At 36.4% G+C, this 18,365-nt stretch overlaps 1 protein-coding gene across 2 annotated transcripts in view; it reads left to right on the top strand.

Annotated features, from left to right (window-relative positions):
• LOC148942355 (uncharacterized) overlaps positions 1 to 18,365 on the top strand; it is a 225,903-nt gene that overhangs the window by 32,197 nt on the left and 175,341 nt on the right. The gene's annotated exons all lie outside the window — the stretch shown is intronic.

Genomic DNA, 18,365 nt, shown 5'->3' with positions numbered 1-18,365 from the left:
GCTTTCATGCAAGGATTAAGCCCCAAACTGTACCGAATGTTGATATCAAAGAATATTCAAACTTTAGAGTTAGCAGTCCAGGAAGTAGAGAGAATGATAGAAATTGACTCAATTGTGGCAAACCACAATAAGTCAAGGATAAATAACGTAGAAAATTCAACTCCGGGACGATCAAGAGCAATTTCCCCAAATTTCTTTCCAAGAGACAACTCACCCAAACCAAACCAAAATAGATCCCCAACCCCAACGAGACAAAGAATGGTACGTTTTGTACCCACGAATACAACAAACTACGTACAGAACCCCCCAATTATATGCTATGCATGTAATAAACAAGGACATATTGCCAGGGAATGCCATACTAGAAATAACCTTACGCAAGCAACCCCCAATTTTAATAATCGTTTGTTCGGGAGAACAAACTCAAGCGCCAATGGGGCAGGAAACTATAGAAATGACCCCCCACGTCTACCCTCGTACCGCAACTCGTACCAACAAGGATTTGTACACGCGAATCCTTCCCAATATACGAATCCCCAAACCTATAGAAATTCTTCCCCCAACCGACAAAATAATTCTCGGTTCCCTAACTCAAACACGCGACAAAACACGTACCAATCCAATTCACGAACGGTGTATCCAACCAGACTCAACAGGAATGCAACCGACCACAGAGGATATTTTTTCCAAACGGGAAACGGGAGAAATCTTTCGTCAATGCAAAGTAAACAAATACCGCGAGCCGTCAGGACGAGAAACTTTAACCCACCCAATTATGCGTGGCGACCAAGACAATCAAATGTCAATCAACTTGGAAATTCACTAGCATGTGAAATTCCCACCGAACCCCAACGTCAAACCCCGACTTATCAAATAAGTGCACAGGGAAACGAATCAGGCCCCCAAGAAAATTAACTGGGACCCTGGAGGCCAGTATTTTTTATAGGTCCCATCCTGTAATTGTACCTTCTTTTAGTGATAATAATGATATGCTACCTATATTGAATAATTTTAGTGTCGCGAGTATTAATTTCAAAGCGTTAATAGATTAGGGTGAATCGGTTAACATAATAATTTCAAATGTATTTAATAGACTCCCAGTATATATTAAGAGGCGGAAAAATTTTAATATTCCCAATTTAACTAGTGTCACAGGGCATAGGCTGGAGGCTGTAGGCTCCATATGCCTAGATGTGACAAAAGATAATAGGATCTTTCCTACAAACTTCATAATCTGCAAAAATTTCCCATATGAAGCAATAATTGGTGCTGATTTTTTGAGGTCTAATAAGGTGTTATTAGATATAGCGAATAACCGACTCGTGTATCCACACGATCCTATTCTCCAACGCGTGGAGAGAGGGGAAGCAACAGTGAATAGAATCAAATCTTCTGTACCTCACGTCACGTCATTTCCTCCCATTTCTCGTCCCGTGGGAAATCAAACAAGCAAACGGATCGAAAATCAAAATCAATGGAGCAGACGAGAAAGAAAATCAAACAGCAAATGGATCGAGTCAGTAAAAGCAAAAATAGGAAAAATGCAGGAGTATAGACAAACAGAAATAAAGAAAGTAGCTGAATTATGGAATAAAATAATAAATCTAAGTACTATTGTAAGGGGACAGGGTTTGGATTTACCCCTACAACCAACCCCGAAAGCGGAAGACTTGACGCAACCAAGCGCCAACCTCAATCTAATAGAAAATAACTCGGAAGAGAAATATTATGGGTTTGCAGTATGTAAAACAAAAATCCCCCCCAATACTATGCAAAGAGTACAAATCTCTCAAATGGTCACCCCTGTAAATGACAATTCTGAAATCTGGTTTGCATCCCCGTGTAAAGAAATTCCAGAAAATCTGTTTTGTGAAGAACAGATCATTTCATATGAAAAAGGCGAAGGCTTTATTTGGTTAACTAACACACATGAAAACGATATGATTACATTGAAAAAAGGAACATGTCTTGTGGAAATACAGGTTATTTCTGAGCATGAGCTAAACAAATGGAAAGACTCCAAGGAAAGCTTAGTTAATAACATTGGAACTAACAATCCAAAGAATAGGTACCCCCTAACAAAACCCCAATTTTGTGAAAAATTTAAATTAGATCACATCCAAAATACGCAATTAAAGGAAAAGTTATGTAAATTACTTTGGAATTTTAGAGATATTTTTTCTACATGTAAGGAAGACATCGGGTTGATACCATTTTATCAACACTATCCAAACCACAGGGTTACCTGTAGCTAAACAGCCCTATCGCATCCCCCATCCCTACAAAGGCTGGTTAAAAAATAAAATCCGCGACTTAGAAAGAAATAATATAATACGGCCGAGTATAAGCCCGTATTCAGCCCCCGTTATACTAGTACCAAAAAAGAACAAGGACCTTATGCTTGTAGTAGATTATAGAGCCTTAAATAAGCAGGTAGTTAGTGACAAATTTCCCCTGCCCCGAATTGATGAAATCCTAGATTCCATTTCAACCAAAAACAAAATTTTTACATCCCTCGACCTCACACAAGGTTAACACCAAGTCAAGATAGCAGATGAGGACGTCTATAAAACGGCCTTTTCAACGACGGAATGCGGCTCTTACGAATATTTGAGAGTACCCTTTGGACTCAAAACTAGTTCAAGGGCATTATGTAGACCCCTATTACACTTATTACGAGGTATAGAAAATATCATCCATTTTGTGGATGATGTTATTTGTGTGGGAGAAACACCAGAGGACCATTTAAACACATTAACCAAAGTTTTCGAAAAATTCAGAGAGGGTAATTTGAAATGTAGACCGGAAAAAGTAAATTTGTTTCAATCCGAAATAAAATTCTTGGGAATGATAGTGACCCAAGGTCAAATATCACCGGACCCTGAGAAGATAAAATGTGTAGAGAATCTTAAGCCGCCAAAAACTATGAAACAATTAAGAGGCATTATTGGTTTAACCAGTTATTTTAGAAAATTTATACGTAACTACGCCTAAATCGCGAAACCCCTAACAGATATAACTAAAGGAAATTCCCAAAATGTTACCTGGTCTCAGGAAGCTCAAACTTCTTTAGACACTCTCAAGAAAGCTCTTACTTCTGAACCAATATTAGCGTTACCAGACTTTGAAAAAAATACATTTGTGGTTACCACCGATGCTTCAGCTCTAGGTATCGGTGCAATCCTTTCCCAAATAATCCCCGTGAAAAACAACCCCGATCCCCAACAGGACCCCCCTCAATATATAGAGAAAGTCATATGCTATTAAAGAAGAACTCTAACCAAAGGCGAGAGTAGTTATTCAGCAACGCAGTTGGAGTTACTATCTATAATTTACCACTTAGACAAATTCAGACATTATTTAGTAGGACGAAAATTTAAACTGCGCTCGGACCATAAAAGCCTACAGTACCTAAGCACATTCAAGAATCCAACCGGAATTTTAGCGCGATGGATAATGAAAATCCAAGATCTGGATTACGAATTTGAACACGTGACCGGTAAACAGAATGCACCTTGCGATTACCTAAGTAGATACCCTGAGAATAACTCTTCAGTTAATGAAACTAAACAAATAAATGCCATTAAGCCCAGTAAACAAAAACAAAAGAAGAATATACCAAAAATCCTTACAGAAGAAAAAGGACCACAAGTAATTCCCTTATCCCTAGCCAATATTAAAAGAAACCAAGTTAAGGATGAAATGTGTTTGACTCTCATTAATTACTTTGTAAATTCAGATAATCTCCCTGATAAGTTCAAAGCCCTAAGACGGGAAATAGATAATTTTTATTACGACTTTGACGAGGAAATTCTTTGCAGGATAGTAACAGGCGAGACGAATAGAAATCAAACCTTAATAATCCCAGTGCTCCCCCAAAACTTAATAATACCTGCCTTTGAGTACTTCCATTCGGACACAGGCGGACACTTAGGAATAACCAAAACATTCCAAAAGTTAAAACAATACTCTTATGTCCCGTCGGCATGAGCAAAACTCAAAGATTTTATAAGTACATGTGAAGCATGTAACGTAAGAAAAAACCCACAAACGGACCCAAATCTCCCCTTGGGGAGAGTGCCAATAGCAAGGTTCCCTTTCGACATCGTTTCATTTGACCTTTTTGGCACAAGTGGAGGATTACCCGTTTCTAATAGAGGTCATACTTGCGTTCTTTCAATAATAGATCATTTTACCGGCTTCACTTTTGCCAAAGCATTGAAAATTAAAGGCGTCTATATCACAAGAAAAGCCTTAGCAAAAATATTTTTAGAATTTGGCGTTCCTAAACGCGTCATTAGTGACAATGGATCTAACTTCGTTTCTAAAGTAACTAAGGATCTAATGAGTTCCCTCAAAATAGAATAACTAGTAACCTCTCCCTATCACCCCCAAGCTAATGGAAAAATTGAAAATAGGCACAAAATATTTTCCAACGTCTTGAGTATTTATACAAAGGACAACCGAAACGATTGGGATTTGTATCTACCCTACCTGACCAATGTAATTAATACGGCATACTCGGAAACGACCAAAGATAGTCCATTTTTTCTTTTATTCGGACGCGATTTTGAAATACCTTATCAGGAAATTATTGATTCGAGGCAGTATTACAGTAGTACAGAGGACTATAAGCAGTATTTTATAAATAAAATGAGAAGAACCTATAAAATAGTTAGACAAGAGTTGGAAAAATGTAAAACGAATCAAGAATTGAAGAATGAATCCAAAATCAAAGGGAATATAAATTTTAAGGTAGGCGACCGTGTCTATCTGAAAAATAAAGCTAAACTGGAAGGCAAAAAACTTTCTAATAAATATTCAGGACCCTACAGAATATTCGAGAAATATGACAACGAGTATACTTTTAAAATGATAAACCCAGTAAACGGGAGAGCATACAAGTCACATGTAAGCAGCATGAAAGGTGCTAAGTACTCTGTTTAGTGGGCACCCAAACCCTCATCTTCAGATTCATCAAACGCGGAAAATCATTTTCCTAAGTCCAGGCTATCCGAACTAAAACCCTTTAACTTCAAACAAAACCATTTTGAAAATAATAGCGAAGAGGAAGATTTTGAAGAATTTTTGGCCATGAAAAATCTAGTCATCCCTAAAAGAAAACCCCTAATACCCATACCTGCAAGAACCCCAAAAAGCCCAGAGAGCTCATCCACAGAAAGCTCGGAGCAAGAATTGGATTATACGCTGTCGCCAAAAACTCAGTTTTTCCCCGATAGAATTTCAACTCCATGTCCCCCCAAAAGATTTCCTGATGACATGGTATCCCCAGCAACCCCAAGAGAAAGACCCCTGTCGCTACAGGAGGAGCTAAACGGAGCCGTGGAAACCCCAGGTATAAAGAGAAGGAAGACCCCCCCTAGAGATACGAATAACAAAAGTTTGAGAGAGGGCATGGACATTAGTAATTATCCGATAAAGACAAGGCAAAGCACCTTTCCGTGGAGACAGGAACACCCTGAAGATGAAAACTTGGGACAGTACCATCACATAACGGTATCTAAAGTAAAACCCAAAGAATCCCATTCCTGGAAACAGACAATGCTACGGAATACACCTCACCCCCCGGAAGATATGGCATTCAAGCAGTGGAGACAATCTCCAAAAGTATTTGACTCCTCCCAGAGTTCCCAAGAATCTTTTAACTCCCCTGAAACAGGACCTCAGCATGAGGAAATAGAAAATAAACCCTCAACTTCTAAAGCAGACGAGATATATGAGGCAAGGGTAGGAGATTCCCCTCAATCGCAAAGGACCGCCCCCGAAAGCCCAAATAATGAATCTTCAGATACTAGCTCTAATGAGTCCGATGATGAATCAGATCCTGACCACCCCCAGAACGCACCAAAACAAAAACAGGCTTACCTACTAAAACAGTATAAGAAATTTGATCTGATCTCTATGGGAAAATCAAAAAAGAATAAAAAACAAGAAGGCGAACAGGAAATTACCACGAAATCTGGCAGAATTAGCAAGAGACCTGACAAATTGAGGTATGTCTAGGAAACAAGGACCCCCAAAAAAAATTATAAGAGAATTTTAAATCAAAATGAGCAGTTGAAAAAAAAAAAAACTTATAACCAGAATATATGAGTAAGTCTTACAATAAAAGTCGCCCATAAAAGGTCGAAATAAGTCAATAGTTAATTTTTCCAGATAAGCTAAACCTCGGCTTGGTAAAGAACCCCGAAGATAGACAAAGACCCAGACTTGTTCAAGCCCCCCCCCCTCCGAAAGAAAAATACCCAGTGCAACCCGTTTACTAACAAAATAAATATGGATAAACTGTTTCAAATAAGATAAAAACGCATCGAGGACTCGGCACACTTAGTAGTGGAAAGAGTAAAAATCGAGAAAACGATAGAAGCCACATTTAAATCTCTTAGCGAGGTGCAGGCGTCCCAAGAAAGAATGAACAAAAGAATAAATGAGATTTTAGTAGCTAAACAAATGGATAAGTTGATTGAAACACAGTTTATTGAAATTAAAGAACAGACCACCAAGATCCAAAACGAAATGGAATCAATAAGTGACGCCACGCTTGTCAAGGGATATAATTATCCCGACCAGATCCTAAAATTGCAAATATTATACGATAAAATGCAGGAAATTGGTAAGAAAGTACAAGATTATAGAAACAGTACTGTTCTGTCCGTGACAATGGCAGTACAAGAAGCCCTGGCTCCCCAACGAGCAAAAATCCTAGACTTACAGCATAAATACGATCACTTAAAAGCACAGAAAGAAATAATTAGCCTGCAACAGGACAGCTTAGAGAAACAACTAAAGGAGAACCACGCCAAAATTACCGAAGAACTTCAGAAACAGAGAGATTTCTGCTCAAACCTAGAAAAAGTGGTTGCAACATATTTTACTGTTGAAATTGACCTACCCCTCAGTCCCCATTTGGAAAACCTTCTTACTAACAGCTACAACGAAGGACCATCCCAACCTGCATATTTTGCGATTCCAAATCAGGCTCGTCAGCACCACATAAAACCTCAAGTGGAAACCAATCAGCAGAATCCTCCAACAGATAATAATATAATTGCGAAGACCCAGTGCCCTGACGCCCAAGAGAGTGTTACTACGGGCCAAAAGTCCTCAGAAGTGCCTGCACCACGAGGAACACCTACAACCCCATCATTGCCAGAATGTACAGAAAACTAAGGAGTATTAGACGCGCGAATTAATTGAACTCAAAAAAATAATGTAAAATTCTTTTTCGTCAAAATCCCCCCCTAATACATTTAAAAGTTTACCATTTTACGGAATGTGATGTTTAGTGACAGAATGTAGTGAATAACCTAATATTAGAACTAAAAATCGTTAAACTAGATGATTATGTTTCTGCTAGACAGAACATAGTATTTTCTCAAAAAATAAATAGATAGATGAATGCAGATTACAAATTCAATGGTAAAAAAAAAAATGCAAGGAATATCCATCCTTACATTGCTAGGAATAGTTAAATAGCATCTCGGATACCCCCCAGAGTGGATAAAACCGACGATCACGAGGGATCGTTTAGTGTAGCGATTCACTTCAGGACGCGAGGATCGGATCTGTGTCCTGGGTTCGATCGTCTATCAATCCATGACCACAAATCATTACAACCCAAAATTTTTTTTTAGCTTTGATGAAGTATTCGGTTATGCACTTAATTCTCAACTTGGCAAGCGATCCAGGGAGCCTTCGATTTGTCGAGCATCCAAGGGATTTATTGTATATGTTTGAATGTTCAGTAGGCTGAGCTTTCATTAAGAAAAAATTCTCCTTTTTTCCGAAATAAATTTTGTGGGATATCTATTTTTAATCATCATGCAAACGACATAATCAAATACGGAATTCCAAAATATACTAAATCCAATCACAAGAAAAGAAGACCGGAAATAACTACCACCCAAACCTGCCGTAAAGAATATAAAAACGTCAAAAAAAAATCCAGTCAAAAAATATATGTACAAATTATTATCGTGTTAATTACCAAGCTAAACCGCAATTAGGAAAACAGGTGATTAGCGGCAGTTTGATGATCAAGCAGTTTGGTTTGTATGTATGTGTATGTGCATATATATATGTGTGTGCATATGTGTACATATATGTGTGTGTACGTACACATGAGGACAGTAACAATGCGAGGCAAAATTTACTTGCATAGGAGGATGTGATGACTAACCTGGTCATAAGTATAGGGTTTTCCGTTAACTTAAATGACAGAAGCAAGCCTAGTTAATCTTCCAAAAAATTATCAATATGAACTGAAGACCTTGCAAAAAATTAACTAATTGAAAATAATTATAAGTTAAATTGTATCTTTTCTGAGTACAATGGCGAATACCTTATCCGCATACATGAATCGCAGCCTTTATCTGAGCCTTAAAATAAATTCAACTACTTAAACAAACCCTACAAGTCGCTAAGAAAAAAAAAATAATTTCCCTTCTCGCCAATTTTACTAAGCAAATACCACATCGGCCAACGTTAAAATAAATATGTGATTCGGATAACTCTAGTAAAACGCTGGTATAATAATAGATTAAGACCCATGATACCATATGGAAGCCATTAGAATTTATGACAACATAGTCAAAGTATCCAAGAATAATATTCTCGAATTAAGAAATCCTCTCTTTTCGTTTAGCGATTAACAAAAAATTGCTGACCCGTATACCATGTGTACATCGAACTAATCGCATACCAATAATTGATAGTTCTGTCGCCTAAAAACTAATAATTAGCTTGCCATATCAAGATGTCTCTCAATGAAAATTGGCTCCCCCCCAAATAAAAAAAAAACAAAAAAAATATAAAGTAGTTGGAAAATAAGGATTGACCTCAGCAATTGATATCTTCAATAAATCCTTAACAATGCGTTTAATAATATGGTGATTATAAATTGGAGTAATAAAAGCAAAAATGGATTCCATTTTTGAAACCTGAATAAACAAAGAAAATTAATTGCTAAATAATTAATGCAAAACACAATAGTAACCCTGAAAGGTAACAATAAGTTAAAATTGTAGAATTTAAAATACCGATCTGGTGCACAAATTTTGACCTATAGATATGCGATAAATTGCTTAATAAGAGGCATATTGTCAGACAAAAGAAAACATTGAGGATAGCGTAATTATTGAGTCGCAAAAGTAGCCCCCTAAGCTAATACCTTGACAAAAAGAAACGGACGAAAACCAAACAGGGAGACTTGTTAAACTCTCAAACAATTTGTTAGTTGAATTTCTGCAGTGCTGTAGTCGAACGCTAACTATAATATCTTTAAGCCAGGTGCGATAAAAACCATAAATAAAAATATTTCGACAAATAATCCCTGTGATATAAAAATTAATCACATATCACTCGTGCAGATTAAGCAGCTAAAAAGACAAAATAAACCTTCCGTAGATCAAGGAAATACATAAAGTAGTTAACGAAATCGTGAGATATCGTACCTGCAAATCGCAAATAAGACAAGCTAAAGCAAAAAAAAAGAGACCTTGATTGATTTTTTTTATTGTTACTTATGATGCCTCTCTATCGAGGAAGTGTCTCGCTATCAAAATTGTGGTACCATGAACTAAAATGGTAGCCAATGTCTAAGCTAATTAGACCAGTAATTATATAACCATTAAAAATAATTACTTTATCGATATAGCGCCGCTAAGTTTAGTATAAAATAGTCAAAAAAAAAAACGCACGTCGTGTCAATAAGTGTATCTGGAAGATTTCTTATAAAGAGCGGCAGCAGCGAATTAGAACCGCAAGACTAGAATAGATAAAATATGGCGAGTCTGGCAATAAGACCATTCATCGTTAATCCAGGGATCAGGCATATGCTATACGCTAAACTTGTTCGCAGACCAAATAACTAAACTCGTTCACAGACCAAATAATGCAATGATTAACATAATTTTTTTTTTCTCTCAAAATTTGTTTCTCGCATATACCTGTAGAAAAATAATACTTAATAGATTTACTAACCTTATAAATAGTCACAGCCTTTAATCCCGGCAAATCCCTACTCCCCCAATAAGGAATATATATAGTGAATCACCATATTTACAAAAGCTAAGTTTTGTCCGCAAGGAACAAGATTAACAAAACTGAAGTGAACAGTTTAACAATGGGCATATATACGAATAATTCAAGGGTAGTTGCTAGAACGATTAAGCGAAAGTTAAGCCATTAAGGAGAAAAAATGAATAATCTTAACATCTGCAAAATACTCTTGCCCTTTGACCTGAACATGTTTCAAAGACCCTGAATTAAAAGATAAAATAAAACTAAATTTTCAAGCTCTCTCTTTCAATCAAACTCCTATAGGACGCTGACCTAGTAAAGAATATCAATAAAACCCCAAGGAAAAGGGACTACAGATGAAATGGGTAATATTCAAACCAAAATTACGAATTCCCCCCTTTTTTTTAGTTGCACGGCACACTTGTGCGGCATGTCCGTGGCCTAACGTATAGTGCCGCGAGGAAACAAAAAAAAAAGAAAGAAAAAGGAGAGACTATTCAGCGAATTCCTTTTAGGACCATCTTAAACATAAAACATATACCTGTGAAATTCTTGATAATACCATACCTGCGCCAGGTGGCACAACCCCTATCACAAAAAAATGCTGAAACGTAACGAATCCAAAAAAAAGAAAACAGCTAAACGTAATTATTCGCACACTTTTAAGCGAAAATCGGGCCAACCCACCAATTCCTAATTATTCATCCCCAGAATAGGGATAATATGCCTTACGATGACCCAGAAGGGCTGTAATTGAAAACAGTCTAATCTGTGATATAATAAGACTGTCGTATAAGACAATTCCTTGCGCGTAATGACCTGGTTTTCAAAAAAAACTTAAATCAATCAAGCTTTAGACAACGCGTTTTGATTTGGTTCCCATGTTTTTCTATAGCATTTCCAACGCCTTTATAATAAAAAAAATTGTATCTTGTGGTGAATTATTGCACCCAAATTAGACTAAATCGGTTTCTACCCTTCAGCGAATACGCTACAAAACGTAAATATATCTCAATTTTCATTAAAAAAAAAAAAAATACAATGAAGATTAAAACTATTACATCTTATCAAATCTTTCTTTAGGTAAACCCGTATTTAATAAAAAATGCCTCCGTGACGTGGTGTAACTCCGCCACAGGAAAAGAATAAGTTGACACCTGAGGAGTAAATAAATCTACCTTTAACTCGTTCGAGCGGGAATTACACTTTGACTAACAAACCTTTGTATCCCACCAATTTAGCATTATTCTAGAGTATGCTAAAGTAGGGAATTTATACTTACGTAATTTAAAAAGAAGTAAGTAAATAGCAAAGCGCAACTCTTCACACAGTTCAACTTGAACCAAATAGCAATATTAAATAGCTACCAAAACAAGCAATTAGGAACGAATCTCAATCAATATAAAATAAATTAATCCCTTTAATTAAGTATGTAGAAAGCTGCATAAAATAAATTAATAAATATTCTAATCAGAGTAGAATGAACTAAATAAAGTAATGTCGCTATATAAAGTAGTAGTAGTACCACATGTACTTCACACGGTAAAAAAAAAAAATTTTTTTTTCTTTATTTCAAACAATCACACTCAAAACAAAACGAAGCATACTCTTAGCCGAAAAATCAGTAGTAACATCCCTCACACTTCGAAGGCACCAAAATTTTTTTTTCGGAACTTGATAAAGGCACAGTATACATGGCAATTCTAACTCATAAAAAACAAAATAATACAACAATTAATGATCAACACTGTAAAACAACTTAGAACAGTATAGGGAAAATGACTAAAAAATCCACATAACGCGTAATAGTGAAAAAGGATGGACACCCAACCATAGAAGATCAGGGCCAGGGATGAGCATGGTGTATATTATCCCACCATGCAATCACTTGACTTTCATCCCCTGTAAAAAAAAAAAGAGAGAGTTACACGGATGTGAGACTTGATTGCACAACAGGACGTTGCTTGGCAAACACTACAACCACTTATTTGTCAAATTTCTCGAACAAATAGACCTTCAGACGTAGGCAGTGGTGGCCTTAGGGGAATGGCAATGGCATTATTGCCCTTCTGTTACCATTTCCATTTGGGCCATAGCTCTCTTATGAGAAACTACCAGGCAGTTACAAAAATTGATCATCACATAATGAGAAACTACAGTTTTGGAATTGGACAAAGCTACCGTAAGTCGTGGGGAGCCGGCGGGCAGCTGTTATGACCTGTGATGTCTTTTATCTCATTGGTCATTATGGTTTGACCGGGGAACTCTCACGAGAAGACCAACAAACCTCTCTACAAAAAGTGACCCGCAAGAATTACCCTAACTCACTTCTACCATAAGAAAATAATGTAATAACAAAAGTGGCCAGACGGGACTGTGAAATAAGCATGGAAAGAAGCCCAATACGCGGGGAATGCCATAACTTTGTAAGCTTTTCCTGTTGACTATTTGGGAAAGGCATGCAAATTGGAGGTATCTCTTACGGAGTGAATCTAGAACAAAAGGAAGAATGCAAAAAAAAAATAGGGAAATTAACTATGTGATCTGCCAAAATTACCCTACCTAACCCTCAAAATTTGAAAATGCGATAACTCAAGTGACCATACGAGAATATGGAATAAAAATGGACAGAAATTCCGATGCGTGGGGTATACATTGGCGGGGTACTAGAACGCCAGTAATTTAATCTTGTGTTCGGGCACTGCGCCAAAATACTTCTTACGAAAATCAACTAAAATAGAAACAGAAACACACGGATAAACGTGACAGCTAAACATCATGAGTTAGAGGAATAAACTAAGAACAGCTAAAAATTATAACAAATAGTGTCCAATTAAAGGCACCTAACCATTCTATTACCGTCCCTTAATCATTATAACCTTTTTCATATTTGGTTAATTTATTTCATAATTACTGATAAATTTTACATAAGAACACATTTCCAGATACGGTGTTTAAGTAACCATCGACCAAAGGTTAAGCGAAACGCCGGAACACGCAACCATATGGTATGTGCTTATATTGAAACTAAAATCTGGTAAAACAATCAAAATAGTAACCATGATAAGATACCCAAGTCATCAACAATTAGATAATCGTAGACGGGAAAATACAATCTTATGGAATCTTAAGATAAGACATAGCGTGGACAATATTAATGCTCCGTTAAGGGACTGGGGACATATTGAAAATTTGAGGAAAGAAGAGGAACTTATTAAAGCAGTAGAAAATCTTGACTGTCCAAAACTATATTATCTTCTAAAATCCCAAAAAACTATGGTGGAACCAAGAATAATCCTAAGATTAACGGCAAGCCTAGTTCTATATAATTTTAGTGCACGTGCGCTAACACGAACACTAGAGCGCACAAGACAAAGCGCCAATCTGGCCTTCCGAATCTTAGTGCAACCTATCCCAGCAACAAAGCATAATTCGTTGTCTAAATATATTGCCGACAATATTTGGTACAATCAAGATGACAATAATGTAACTACAATTTGGCCAATTAAGTTTCTCTCCATATTAATAGACCAAGGACATATGTTAGAAGGTGAAAACTTTCTTAAAATCTTATACGTCAATTGCATAAATAACACATATCTAAATCCGATAAACCCTTCAATGGGATCCGCAATTTTCCAGGTTACCCCAAGAGATTATAAAGACATAAAGAAAATAACCCTGAATTTCTTCCAAGAAGATGAAAATTTTGGAAGAAAAATAGTCCCTGGGTTAGACGTAATCGTGCGTGAGCAATTATGCTGTTGCCAATCGCACGTGAATTTAAGTTTCTCTTTAGTAAAGATAATAAATGACCCATTGTCATTTTCTCAGCTGTGCCGGAAAGTCATTCGTCAGAATATGCGAAGGAACGACATAACCGCTACCCTTGAAGACCTGCACATCCCAAACCAACTTTTAATGTATTTAATGTTCCTAAATATGCCTGAAAACGGTAAAAATGACGTAGTATTTGAAATTCAATTTCTCAGTCCCAATGTTTCTCTATGGGAAGATTATTAGCTACTAGATATGCTTAAATATCCAAACTCAAAGGTGGCGTTACCGGATGACGCACACATGTTTAAATTGAAACCCAATCTCAGCTTAAGAAACTGTATATATAAATAATCTTTTTAAAACGAGTGATAAAGAACCCTATAATACTATCTTAATTTTTATAACGATGACGATCGATTAAAAAAAAAAAAGTGCTTTATAAGCCAGTATTGTAGTAATACTTATTAGAATATAAAATAGAGTAAATATCATTAACTATAAACGAATTATAAATATGTTTAAAAAAGTTTATTTTCTCTAAAACCTATATAATTCTAATTATATAATGCGACCGCAAAGTCGTTAAACTAGAGTACGGAACTATAGGGATGATACTATGTTAGAACACACAAATAGCTAGGTGCAAGGTGGCACCAGTGAAAAAGTAGTTCAACTTCAACCTAAGGTTGCCTTGTTTTTCCACACAAACTACATATTCATCATTGGTTAACATGGAACTTTAAGCAAGTTATGGTTTGACGAATTAGTAACCGATGTATAGAGGAAATACCGGTGAAAAGGTAGTTTGACTTCGACGTAGAGTGTACCATAACCATAACCAATCTTGAAAAAATTATAAGTTAAACAAATATCAGTGGAAACTGCCATTTATTTCAAAATAAAGGCCAGGGCAATTATAGACACAGAGTCCATATCCCTCAAACATGCAAAAGAGACTGTCATATACTCAGTGGCAATGATTATGGTGGATAAATCAGGGGAAGAAGTCTTTGCGAAAAGATGGGATGTCAAGTACGACTTAAGGGGATACGACAGAGGAACATATATATTCGGGTTAAACCTAGCAAACACGCCCAAATGTCGACCTGCCAGAGGCAAATTAGGAATAAAATGTAACGACCGAAAGGGCAAGTACCTTTATTTAGTTCAACACGAGATAAGAAGGTTGCAAAAACAATATAAAATTCGATACTGGTATGTTAAAGGTCCTTGCCAAACAGATTTATTACTCCTCGACAAATGTAGAAAGCAAAAACTAGTCTAAAAAATTGAAGGGAACCCAAATTGCGTGAAGTAACAAGCTAAGCCTGACCCGCTCCAAGAAATAAGATATTTTAAAAAGTATTTATATAATCCAAAAAGTGTAATATACCGCGCAATGAAAAATAAAATTATATTTAAGAGAATGAAAACCTACGTATCAAAAGCAAAGGTAATCAAGAAATTAAAAAAACTGCGTCAAACGAAATAAGTTAGCCAACCTATTACGTGGAAGTAAAAATTCTTACGCTTTGAAAGTAAGATAAATATCCCTCCAGCTTAATAAATAAACAGAGCACTAACCCTCATCGAGTTAAACAATCAAATTCCACCAATTTTTATTATTACTCTGTTTCCTTCGGACCAAAAGTAGCATTTTAATATGGTAAAAATATAATATCCAATCAGTCTCGTGTGCCTCCACCCCAAAAAAAAGATAGAACAAATAATAAAAATCTGAGTCCTCGTTCAATAATCAATCTAGGAAGTCTTTCTATATAATGTCTAATGAAATATTAATTCCAGAAACAGAAAAAAGGATGTGGATAACAAAAGTCATAACAATCTTCATTTCCCAAACTATAGCCCAAGACATCGTAAAGCATGGAATAATCTTCAAACATGAGAACTCATTACTTGCAAGCCACAATGCCTGGAAAATGTTTATGAAACTGGATCCTAAACCGTTTGAGACACTGTTTCAACAGGTAATGAGACTGGAGAAGAACACAAATGAATTAAAGGATTCCATATTCCAATTTTTAAAATCCGATAAAAGCTTGCAGACCACGAGAGACATACACCATAAGGAAAATAAGGAAAATCTACCCCCCCATTCTTCCCAAGCTAAAGTCAAAGTTCATAGTGGACGATTTCGACAAGAAAATGGCAGAAATCGACAAAGCTCTAGGAACTAACAATATAGGAAACAGGAGAAAAAGAGAATTAAGCAGTATTGACGGATCTATAAAAGAACATACCACAGCAAAATATACTACAGATTCCCTCTTGGCAACTTCTAAGAAAAATAAACTCTCTGAAGGAAATTACGCCATGCTAAATGAATTACCGAGCCTATGGACCTTCCTCAGGGAATTATGGCAAAATCATGCCGAACAAAATATTACGAAACAGATAATATCAAAACTCACAATGGAAATGGATTACAAGAAGATTATTAACTTGAAGGGATTAAAATTCTCAAGTACACAGCAAAGTAATAAAAATAAAAAGGCTACCGAAAGAAAAAGAAAAGTCACCAAAACAAACACGCCTACATATGACACCCCAGCAAGAGACTTCCAATCTTCAATGTCAGAAACTACGACAAGCACAACCCCAGACACAACCTCACTTAGCAAGGAATCACCAAGAAATGTGACTACAATAACTTATTTAAGGCCCACGATACTTACAAAATGGACGTGGTCAACTGGACCCATGTATTACAGCACCCAGTCGATTGGCGTATTTACTAGAGGCTTAAGAGCAAGACTCCCAATAAGGCATACCGAAATGCAAACGATAAAGGTACAGGCGATTCAACCAGAAGAGAAGAAAGATAAAACTAAGAAGGAGGAAGAAGATGATTACCCACACAAGAAATGTTGGACAATAGACGGTAAACGTACATGTGCTAGATTAGCAATGGCCGATGAGCCAGCAAAGGAAGATATCGAACCATTACCTGAGCTAAACGAGAAAAACGCTCTAAGAGTATCAATTCACCAATCCTTCCTAATATTATATAGACAGAGACTACAAGCATTATTTGAATTGTTCAATTCAGAAATACAAAAACTAAAACAAAGTACCACAAGAATATTTCAAGTATTTTTTCGAAAAAGCAAATATCGAAGATAAACTAGTCTAATACCTATCATGGGAGGACTAGCCTCACGTTTATTTGGCCTTTCAACTGAAGAAGACCTAAATATCCTAAGGGAAAACGTAGGAAAACTAAATAGCGCCATGAACGTAACCCTACATGTCCAAAAAATGCAAGCCAGTATAGCCAATTACCAAACAGACAAAATTGAAGCAATCTCAAAGAAAATATCAAAAACAGTAAGCATAATGAATTACTTGAAAAATTAAGTAGATCGTGTTATTACCGATTCAAGCCTCACCATGGTATCACTAGACATAGTGACAATGTCATTACTTAACCTGGCAACTGACGTTAGCAAATTTGAATTTGCATTATTTGCCCTTACCGGAGGAACCTTGTCGTACGACCTAGTGGATCCTTCGAACCTAAAAAGTATCTTGGATGACATAAGAACACATTTAACGTTCGGACTACATCTACCAACAGAACCGGAAGTAGCAAACTTATTCCACTATTACACCAAGTTGAAGGTTCATATCACGGAAATAAATGAACAGTTGTTTGCAGTAGTAACAATCCCGTTAATAAATCAACAATCAATATATGACTTACATAAAGTTTCCACGTTTCCAGCCAATATAGGCACAACTAATTCGTTCATGACTATCAGCCCTGAAGAGGAATACTTACTAGTCGATCAAGATAGGAGGAAATATGCCTTAGCTAATCCAAAGGACCTAAAAGAATGTGTAGAATTCAAAAATTTAGTATGCCAACTAACACTGCCCATTTATAATGCAAAACCTGGATCATGTATGTTGGATATATTTTTAAAAGAGACTCAACAAGAAGAAATTCCCAACTCATGCGAAGCGCTAGTAGGCAGTACTAAACGAGAAATATTTATTCACCTTAGAAATGACCTGTGGCTCTTTTCTGTTCCAAAAGAAATAGTTGGGACTATCTCGTGTTATAATAACACAGAGAGAATCGACCCAAGCTATAGAACTTAGCTACTATTACAAGACGTGAGAACATTAACAATAAAACAAGGATGCCGGCTGTTGACGAAAGAAGCCACGGTACAAACGCCCCTCAAAACAACAATCACCAACATAATAAGTCCTAAGATAAACATCTTCAAGCCAGTTAATCTATCATACACAATTCCCAACATTGGTAAGGAAGAAGTAAGGGCCACGATATGGTCAATAACTAGAGAATATCAAGGGAACCTTACCGCTAGCAAAAATAAAAGAAGCCTTAGACTATCAAATTCCCCTATTTACCAATGAAGACCAAAGACTGACGTATGTAGAAAGTAGATACGGACTATTTTCGACAACTTTTTGGTGGTATACCCTCCTGACGATAGGATTCGTATTCATAATCTCGTATTCTATACGAATCGCATTGAACCTAAATTACTGGA

Source organism: Artemia sp. Qi Xiang Cuo, chromosome 17 (assembly GCF_049724085.1).
Source record: "Artemia sp. Qi Xiang Cuo chromosome 17, ASM4972408v1, whole genome shotgun sequence".
Classification (NCBI taxonomy): Eukaryota; Metazoa; Arthropoda; class Branchiopoda; order Anostraca; family Artemiidae; genus Artemia; species Artemia sp. Qi Xiang Cuo.
The sequence above is the reverse complement of the archived record's forward strand: the minus strand, read 5'-3'. Positions and strand labels throughout refer to the sequence as shown.